Source organism: Chiloscyllium plagiosum, chromosome 16, assembly GCF_004010195.1.
Source record: "Chiloscyllium plagiosum isolate BGI_BamShark_2017 chromosome 16, ASM401019v2, whole genome shotgun sequence".
In the NCBI taxonomy this organism is placed as follows: Eukaryota; Metazoa; Chordata; class Chondrichthyes; order Orectolobiformes; family Hemiscylliidae; genus Chiloscyllium; species Chiloscyllium plagiosum.
Genome location: NC_057725.1, coordinates 22096375 through 22107383, shown reverse-complemented (window position 1 = coordinate 22107383; position 11009 = coordinate 22096375).

Sequence of the window (11009 nt, the reverse complement as noted above, 5' to 3'; positions counted from 1 at the left end):
ATACATAGAGGAGGGCAGTGTTTTGAAAAAAAAGATGCTAACACCTGTAAAGCATGAACAAGGACTACCTAAGGTGACAGGGATGGACAATATTAAAATGTTTACTGGCTTTTTTGCTCTATGGGACAAGCATCAAGGGCCAGAAAGAACAGAACTCAATGGAGAAAGATTGTTCAAAGTATGGCCAAATCTCAGAAGAAAATGAGTGAAAGATAAGGCAAGCTCAATGGAAATCCTTTCCATTGCTGGGAGAGTCAAGAACCAGAGGTTCAGATTTGGAGTGAAAAGTTAACTCTGAAAAGGGGTAGCTCTCATGAAATAGATGACTAACAATCATGTAGGATTCTATGGACATTATCATCCTTTTCCAACCTCACATGTGATTGGTAGGCTATCCTACATGAAGGAGGAGAAAGTGAGGTCTGCAGATGCTGGAGATCAGAGCTGGAAATGTGTTGCTGGAAAAGCGCAGCAGGTCAGGCAGCATCCAGGGAACAGGAGAATCGACGTTTCGGGCATAAGCCCTGGATGCTGCCTGACCTGCTGCGCTTTTCCAGCAACACATTTCCAGTATCCTACATGAAGGACCATTGCAGCTTGACATTGTTTTCAACTACCAACCAAATATAAAAGTCATAAAGTCACACAGCATAGAAACAATTCCTTCGGTCCAACTCATCTGCACCAACCAGGCATCCCAATCTGACCTAGTCCATTTGCCAGCATTTGGCCCATATCCCTCTAAACCTTGCCTATTCATAAGATGTAGAAGCAGAAATTAGGCCATTTAGCCTATCAAATCTGCTCTGCCATTCAATCATGGATGATAAGTTTCTCAACCCCATTTCCACTTTCTCCCAATAATCCTCGATCCCCCTTACAATCAAGAACCTATCTACTTCTGTCTTAAATATACTCAATACCGGGCCTGCACAGCTTTCTGTGGCAGTGAATTTCACAGGTTGACTGTTCTCTGGCTGAAGAAATTTCTCCTTATTTCCGTTCTAAAAGAAGTCTCTCCTACTAATAGAAACATCTTCCCAACATCCACTCTGTCTAGGCCATTCAGTAATGTGTAAGTTTCAATTAGATCTATTCTCATCTTTCTAAACTCCATCGAGTATAGACCTAAAGTCCTCAACCATTCCTTATATGTTAAGCTTTTCATTCCTGGTACTATTCTCGTGAACCTCCTCTGAACCCGCTCCAGGGCAATACATTCTTCCTGAGATATGGGGCCCAAAATTGCACACAATACTCTAAATGTGGCCTGAAGTCCATCCCTGCTTTTATTTTCATATATCCATCCAGATGTCTTTTAAATGTTGTAATTGTCCTCTGGCAGCTCATTTCATACATGCACCATACTCAGGTCCTTTTCAAATCTTTCCCTTCTCACCTTAAATCTACGTCTAGTTTTGGACTCTTCCACTCTAGGAACATGGCTTGTTTTCTAGCAGTACTAACTGAATAGTCATCAGGAGCTCTGGATGAATTTTGTTTCGTCATCACCCTGTCTTGGATATGATGAGGAAATTAATGGACCTCTTTTCCATTGAGTTATAAACAGTGCCCTGAGGAAGTTGGTTTAGACGGTGTTTCATGTTTGCAGTAGCACCTGATTTTAACAAAAAATGCCCTGAGATATCCAGTCCATCCTGGTGACAAAGGCAAAAGTTTGAAACAGACACTAGACTGATCACCTGCTGTGTCCTCTCTCCACTGTTAGTCTTTGGACATCTTTGGGTATTCTGGAATTTCTTAGCACATTCTTGCAACTGTACAGACTAATGTCAATGGATTTATAATAGATATGCAAGTGTTAAGGTACAACAACATTATTTATTCTTTCATGGGATATGGGTATTGTTGGAAAGGCAAGAATTTGTTGTCCATCACGAATTAACCCTTGAACTGAATGACTGAGTTCAACCATTTCAGAGGGCAGTTAAAAGTCAACCACATGACTGTGGGTCTGGAGTCACATATAATCCAGATTAGGTAAGAATGAAGATATTTTTCCCTAAAGCACAACCAGAAACTAGATAGATTTTTATGACAATTGAAGATATTTTCATGGTCTCCATTCATGGAAACTGCTTGAAATGAACTGCAATAATTCAAGGAGGCTGCTCACCACCTTGTTCTCAAGGGTAATTTGGGATCGGCAATATTTGCTAACCTTACCAGAGCAGCACATTCCATGAACAAATTTTTTTAAAATGTATTTGTGAACCACTTCTAAGGTATAACAATGTCAAGAAAGTAAAAGGAGAAATTGTCGTAGGTATCTAAAAGCTTGAAAAATTAGAGATGTTCTAAGAAGTGTACTAAAGATGGAGAAAGGGAAGTGACGGAGAAAGGGTAGGACAAATGAGAACCTGAAAATGCAATGCAACTTACTTGGTGCAATATCAGGTGCCATTATATGTTCATAAATTTACAATGCTACATTAAAATGAATGCAGATATGCATTAAACAACAGTGGCCATTGACAACATTTACACATCAAGGATTTAAAAATGTTTTTCTTTGTGAAGGTGCACTAAATCCATGCTTCCACCCATTTAGCTCTTTTTGACAAAAAAAATCAAAGTAGACAATCAGCATTTTGGAGACTGCTGGAAATACTAACTCTTCATATCATATAGACATCACCAGTGTAGATCAGCAGCCCAAATTGACCTAGGATCATTGAAAAACCAGAGTTCCCTTCACTTCAAATAGTGCCACTCACCTTCACCTTTTTTAGATTGCCTACAGTATGGAGACAGGCCGTTCGGCCCAACAAGTCCACACCGCCCCTTGGAAGAGTAACCCACCCAGACCCATTCCTCTATATTTACACCTGATTAATGCACCTAACACTATGGGCAACTTAGCATGGTCAATTCACCTGAACTGCACGTCTTTTGGATTGTGGGAGAAACTGGAGCACCCGGAGGAAACCCACACAGACACAGGGAGAACAGTTGCAAACTCCACACAGACAGTCGCCCGAGGTGAGAATCAAACCTGAGTCCCTGGCACTGTGAGGCAGCAGTGCTAACCACTGAGCCACCGTGCCACTCTGCATGAACCATTAGAACAGGAAAGTTTAACATTTGAATGATGGCTGCCTTTCTCCTGTAAGATTTATTCTTTGCCTGAATTTATTAATAACTTAATGAGTCAGAATGTAAGGTAATATTCCAAAATTCCCTGGATGCAGGAAAGGTTTTGGTGAATGGAAAAATGCTAATATAGCAATCTCGTTCAAAAAGGAAGGCAGAAAATATGAAACTACAGACCAATTAATTTAACGTGTTATTAAGAAATTCTTGAAATCTATTATTAAGAAAATAATAACAGGATATTTGGAAAGGCAAAATACAATCCATTTGAGTCAGCATTGTTTTATGAAGGGTAAGTCAGACTGGACTAATTTGCCAGAGTTCTTTGAAGATGTAACGAGCAATATGGTTAGAGGAGATGTAATGCACGTGGACTTTCAGAACACATTTGATAAGGTGCTGCACACAAGATAAGCTCACATGGGGTTAAGGGTAATTTATTATCTTGGATAGAGAATTGGCTAACCACAGAAAGCAGAGAGTTGGGATAAATGGGACTTTTTGGTTCCCAAGATGTAACCAGTGGGATGACACATGATACTAAAATAGTTGGGAAAGTAAGTTGCAGTGAAGAAATAAATTTACAAATGAATCCGGATAGGTTTGGTAAATGGGCCAGAATTTGGCAGACAAAGTTTAATGGAGATAAGTGAGAGGTTATTCATTTTGGTTGGAGGAATAGAAAGGCAAATTATTACTTAAATGGAGAGAAACTTCAGAGTGCTTCAGTTGAGAGAGCTCTGGGTATTTTCATGTATGAACTGCAGAAAACTATATGCAGGTACAGAAGATAATAAAGAAGACAAGTGTAATTTTGGCATTTTCTGGTAAAGGGATAGAGTATAAAAGTAGGGAAGCTTCAATTGTACAAGGCATTAGTGTTTCATACAACTTTGGTCCCCTTACTTGAGGGATGTAATTACACTGAAGGCTGTTAGGAGGACGTTTACTCGATCAATTCCAGAGATGAGGGGTTTGTCTTATGGAAGAGATTGAGAAGTTTAGGCCTATATTCCCTAGAGTCTGGAGTTAAGAAGGATGAGAGGAAATCCAATTGAGGTGTATAAGATGCAGATGGGGATTGACAAAGTAGATGTAGAAAGGATGTTTCCTCATGTGGTGGAATCTAGAATGAGAGTTTTAGGATAAGTGGTCACAGATATAAAACAGAGATGAGGAGAAATTACTTCTCTCAAAGAGTAGTGAATCTGTGGCATTCACTAATCCAGAGTATGGTGGACACTGAATAAATTTAAGGAGGAGATAGACAATTTTTAAAATATGTAATGGGTTGTAGGGTTATGATAGGCAGGAAAATGGAGGTTGAGATGAGATTGGTGGAGCAGGTTCTAGGCACTGAATGCCTCAGAGAGTATTAAGAACATAAGAGCTATTCAGAAATATAGATTTAATTTTGGCTTTATTTTATTATACTAAAATATGATATATCTGTATCTTTACAGATAATCTATGAGTTGAACCTCAGACATCATGGCGTCATTTGTCCAAGTTACTATCGGTCTGTCAGGATGCATCACATTTTACATTCACTGATAATCAACCAATATAATAAGGTGACTTGATGACTTAAATTTGCAATTCTAAAAATCTTCAAAGTTCAAAATCTTATGCATAATGGAAATGAAATGAAAACAGAAAATGCTGGAATTACTCAATAGGACAAGGTAGCATTTATGGAAGGAAGTTCAAATAGATGACATCTCTCCACAGATTCTGCCTGACCTACTGAGTATTTCTAGCATTTTCTGTGCTCCTAGTCATTCAATGAAATTGATCCATTTTTGCGCTGGAATTCTTCAAGGATATACCTCCTGTCTGTACTGTGTCAGAATTTCCACTGGGTAGCATGACTCTGGACTAAACTCATTTATGTACAAATCCTGGTTTAGAAACTTTATAGTTAGGCCTGTAGAAACTTTCCTTTTATATTCTTACATGAAATATGGGTATCAATCATAATGCCTGTTTATCCTGCCCATCCCCTATTGCCTTTGAAGTGAATAGCTTGCTCGGCCATTTAAGGGATAACCACGTTCCTGGGGGTCTGGGGTCGCATATAGGCTAGACTAGGGAAGAGTGACCAGAAGGACATTAGTGAACCAAATTAATCTTTACAAAAGTTGGTGATAGTTTTATGATCACCATTACTGTGGCTAGTTTTCAATTCAAGATACATACATTTAACTTCACTAGCTGTGTGACAGGAGTTGAACTGATGTTGCTCTCAGTATTAGGCTGAGCCTATGGATTATTAGTCCATTGAGGTTACTGCTGTACCATGACCATCCCTTCTTTCTCTTTCCCACCATCCACCACTACAGACAGATAGCCTTAATTAAGCAATAAATTCTAAGATATTGCATTGAAATATTAACCAAAATTATATCCTCAAGTACTGGAGAAGAATATTGACTACAAGTGCTGGAAGTAATTACACTATTATTTATTCACTTTCTTTTTGATTGTGAAGTGCTTTGGTACAACAGGCTACTTAACTCACAGAAACACATCCTTAGGTACAGGATGCACAGCAGCAATAGGAAGATATCAGCATTGTTCAGGACTGAGAGGAGCAAATAATGCAAGGTGAATCCCCAAAACACAATAACCTGAGTGCAATCAGCACATTAAACACACAATTCTCTGTAGAACCCTGCATATGTCAATTAGAATCTTTGTTGTACTCAAATTAATGAAATGAAAACAAATTTTGAAAAATTTTAACTTCACGCTTTACAACCTTCTGATTTTGACATGAGCCAAATTAAACACTAAGAATTTTTGTTACATTTATATTATAAAGCTTTTACTGTATAAGTTATAAACATCCCCTCGGACTCAAATAATCTTGTCCATTTGTAATACTTGTACTATATTGTGTTCTGCATTCAACTATAATAAGGCTAAAATACATTGCAAATGCATGTGACAGAGTTTGACAAAATTATTTTCATTGTTTTATAATTCATAATTATATTCTATACAATAAGATGCCTTAATGAAGCATTTCACTGTATTAACTTAATTTCCTCTTCAAGAGGCTCATATTGACCTCAAGAACCAAATCCCTTCCTTGATCTTCATTCAAGATAAAATACCCACCAAAATCAAAATCACTCCTCAGAACTAATGCAAGAAATAATCTGAATTTACATAATGGCTAAGTTGATGGACTGCCAGTGTGGCTTAGGATCTATCGTCTTCCCCTTTGCATAATGGAGATCATGGCTGTGGGTCAGACCTTCCTTTCAGCAGAGAACTGAAGAAGAGCTCAGAAATATTGAAGTAATTTTATGAAACCCTGCCAAGTAGGGAACATAAAATTTTAGAAACCAGTCCTGCCCATTATTACATTCTATGGACTTAAAGTACTAGTTTTTTTATTATTAACAGTAAGAGTTCAAAGCAAAATTGCATGCAGCCAGAGCCAGACAGGTCAACATCTTACATTGTAATAGTCAGAAGGTGAATGGAAAGCTTGGCATTGCTAATACAGACATGTTTCTCACAAGTGGATGGGATCTGAAAGCTCCAGCAGAATTGGAAAGTGAGACAAACAAATCCTACACATTTATATCTGAACAAACATGACTTTGGTAATCACTCTGCCTCAATAACTCAACAAGACCAAGTCGAAGAACACAATAAATTATTGCTCCTAACTGCTATTGTAAAAAAGAATCAGGGCAGCCAATTTGTGCACATTAAGGTCACATAAACAGCAATCACATTTTCTTTAGTGATTTAGTAAAGACAGAAACATCAGCTAGCACACTTGGGAAATGCATCTGATTTTACAAATAGTACTATTAAGAGATCTCTTACTTCCACACAAAAGGGATTTGGGGCCTTGTTTTAATGTCTGCGAGGCCCATAAAAGCAAGCCAGGCAGATCCTAACCTGGGAGGGGCTTGTTATCATTGAGGGCACACAAGGTTTTCATCACAGATAGCCCTCGCCAGCAGTGGACATTTGAGGATACCAGGGTGCCTGTAATCAGGAATCTATCCAAGCCTGCAAGGAGACTGTCAGCTCTTAAATGGCAAACCTATAGCAATGAGATGATGCCCTTTAAAGGGTTAATTTACTTGTGCTCAAAACCTTCCTGAGTATCTTGGAAGTTTCTTCTGTATTATTTGCTTTCTGCTCATTTTTGCCATCACTCTCAGGAGACTGCAGGTATGGAACCTTTGCTAATTTGCATTCATCTTCAAACTCAGAGCTTTCTGGCTTGTTCCTTTTCTCATCGTAGCATCTATTTTGTTCTGATTTAGTGAGTAATAACCTAAAAGAAAATTGTGTGTCAGATGGATGGGAGAGGATTTTGATGTGAAGAAAGTGCAGATAACTCAATAAAGCTCAACTTAAGTAGTTATATTTTATATATACAATGAAAGTATTTAAATCCTTCTCGAGGTGCTTTGAAAGGCAATTAATCACAGAATTACAGGCCTTGCTATGGGATGAGATGATTGGATTGCAGGTGGGGTGGTGGTTGTGGGGATTCTTAAAATTTATGAGGGGCATTGAAGAAACTTTTGCTCTTAGTACAGCAGGCAGTAACCAGGGGGTGCAGTTTTAAAGTTAGGAGCAGGAGCCTGAGAGGGGAGTTTGGGCAAAATTTTATACTGGGAACTTACTGCCTAATAGGGTGGTACAGGCAGGAACCCTGAAAACATTTCAAAATTATTTAAATGATGACTTAAAATGCTATAGCATTCAAGGCTATGGGTCAAGTACTAAAATTGTAATTAGAATAGATCATCGCTTGAGGATCTGTGTGGACTTGATGGGTTGAAGCATCTTTTTCCATACTATAAAAACTCTGACACTTTAAGAAAGAGCCTTACTTAAAAATAAGGAGGCAACAGTTTCAGGGACAGTACTTGCGTAAACAACCACAGCTCATGGACATTGGAATATACACGTTCAAGGAACAGTATTAAACTGAAAAGACACCATAAATCACTTTTGGTCATCTGATCTAACATCTCTTTATGTGGTTTGGCAACAAATGGGTTGTATAACACCCCTGTACCATGGGTGTTTTATTATACTAAAGTCAGTATATATTGTTGTATCTTTTTACACTGACTTTAGTATCATTGAAAATCAATTTCCAGATAAATCTGGGTTTGTAGAAGAGATTTGCAGCAAATGTGATGTATTTAACAAAATCTGAAAGGAAAACAAGGCCCACAGTGAGTGGACTTTAAAGGTCAGAGATAAGGGGAAAAAAAATCATCTTGCATTTTGAAGTGCGGCAACTAGATTTAATATGGAGTATCAAAGATATCACATGGTAATGAATAAAATGCTTTATAAAATCCTAGAAAATCTACCAAGTTGTAAATTAATATTTATCTTGGCATGAGCAGTCCATGTGAAGAACTTTACTCCAAATGGTTGGGAGGTGACTGTCCAAAATCATTGGTTTTTGGGAAAAATTCCAAAAATTCCTTTTTTAATGAGGAATCACTCTCTGGTTTGGGAAAAGACTACAAGTAGCTTCATTTTTCTGAGCACTTGAATGTTGTTCCTGCAGGGAGAAGGGCTATTGTTAATGCTGAGAAAAACTTCTGGCACTGTACAACACCATCAGAAATAAATTATGATCAAGGGGACACAGTATATTACAAAAGAAAGACAGAAAGAACAGAAAAGTCCATGTAAGGTTTTAGGTAGTGATAGAAAAATGTTTTTTACAGCATCACAACAAAACTGTTAGGATTGTTACGACATGGTGGGGAAGCTTTCTGTTAATTAAACCAAACAGCCAGAAAAGCTCACCTCGCCTCGTAATCTGTTAAAATATGAGTGACAGAGAACTCCCCAAATTCCACCATTTAAAGAAAATAAAATCAACCTATTCTTTAACTCTAAAAGTGAATATTAAACAACAACCAATCACAACTCGAAGTCCCCCTATCTCTTAACTGCTTATTATCTGCCTCCAACTCTATAACAATATATTGTTCCAATAAAACACTTCTGAAAATTACATCAACTTAATTTCAAAACCATACAGCAGCTGTCATCTTTGATATCTTTCTTCTTCCAGTTGAAGATCTCCCTCATTTGTTGTCTTTCTTTTTACTGTGAAGATGTTTCATATGAAAAGGTACCTTTGATAGAGAGTGTTTCAACGTCTTGGGTCTCTCTCTCTCTTTCTCGATGGTAGTTGCTCTGTCTGATTTTCAAAATACCTGCCTTTTTTATATCCCCAAATTTGGATTGTTTCATTGGTTCAATGTTGGCAAAATAATAAATTCAAAAACGATTGAGCTTTAGTATCCTGGGGCATAATATAAACTGGTTAAATTCAAATTGTTGTCAAAACAGCAACCCACTCAGGTATCTATTTCACAGCCAGATGGTACATATTTTCAATTTTCCAGTATACTCTTGAGACTGCTCTTGTAAGCTCTCAGTGCAGAACAACATTCATTCTCTCTTAAAGATACAGTAATGCCTTCAACTTCATAACAGAATGCATAAACAGAAATTGCTGGAAAATCTCAGCAGATCTGGCAGCAGCTATAGAGAGAAGTTAGAGTTTTGATAAGATTTGAATCCCAGGTTAAGGTTCTGGATATAGGTTTGCTTGCTGAGCTGCAAGGTTCGGTTTCAGATGTTTCATCACCATACTAGGTAACATCATCAGTGAGTCTCCGGATGAAGCACTGGTGGTATGGCCCGCTTTTTATTTATGTGTTTAGGCTTCCTTGGGATGGTGATTTCATTTCCGATGGTGGTGTCATTTCTTGTTCTTTTCCTCAGGGGGTGGTAAATGTGCTTGTTGATAGAGTTCCAGTTGGAATGCCATGTTTCTAGGAATTCCTGCATATCTCTCTGTTTGGCTTGTCCTAGGATGTCTCGTCCCAGTCGAAGTGGTGTCCTTCCTCATCTGTATGTAAAGATACCAGTGAGAGTGGGTCATGTCTTTTTGTGGCTAGTTGATGTTCATGTATCCTGGTGGCTAGTTTTCTGCCTGTTTGTCCAATGTAGTGTTTGATACAATTCCTGCAAGGTATTTAGTAAATGACATTAGTTTTGCTTATTGTCTGTACTGGGTGCTTCCAGTTCATTAGCTGGTGTTTTAGTGTGTTGGTGGGTTTGTGCGCTACCATGATGCCAAGAAAGCTATGTAGTCTGGCAGTCATTTCCGAGATATCTTTGATGCAGGAGAGAGTGGCTAGGGCTTCTGGACATATTTTGTCTACTTGTTTGAGTTTGTTGCTGAGAAATCGACGGACTGTGTTCATTAGGTACCTGCTCTTTTTGAATGCACCGTACAGGGTATTTTCCTCTGCTGTTCATAGTTTCTCTGTGCTCACAAGCCAGGGAACTATAGACCAGTGAGCCTGACCTCGGTGGTGGGCAAGTTGTTGGAGGGAATCTTGAGGGACAGGATGTACATGTATTTGGAAAGGCAAGGACTGATTAGGGATTAGTCAACATGGCTTTGTAGTGTGGGAAATCATGTCTCACAAACTTGATTGAGCTTTTTGAAGAAGTAACAAAGAAGATTGATGAGGGCAGAGCCATAGATGTGATCTATATGGACTTCAGTAAGGCGTTCGACAAGGTTCCCCATAGGAGACTGATTAGCAAGGTTAGATCTCATGGTATACAGGAAAAATTAGCCATTTGGATACAGAAGTGGCTCAAAGGTAGAAGACAGAGGGTGGTGCTGGAGGGTTGTTTTTCAACTGGAAGCCTGTGACCAGTGGAGTGCCGCAAGGATCGGTGCTGGGTCCTCTACTTTTTGTCATTTACATAAATGATTTGGATGCGAGCATAAGAAGTACAGTTAGTAAGTTTGCAGATAACACCAAAATTGGAGGTGTAGTGGACAGCGAAGAGGGTTACCT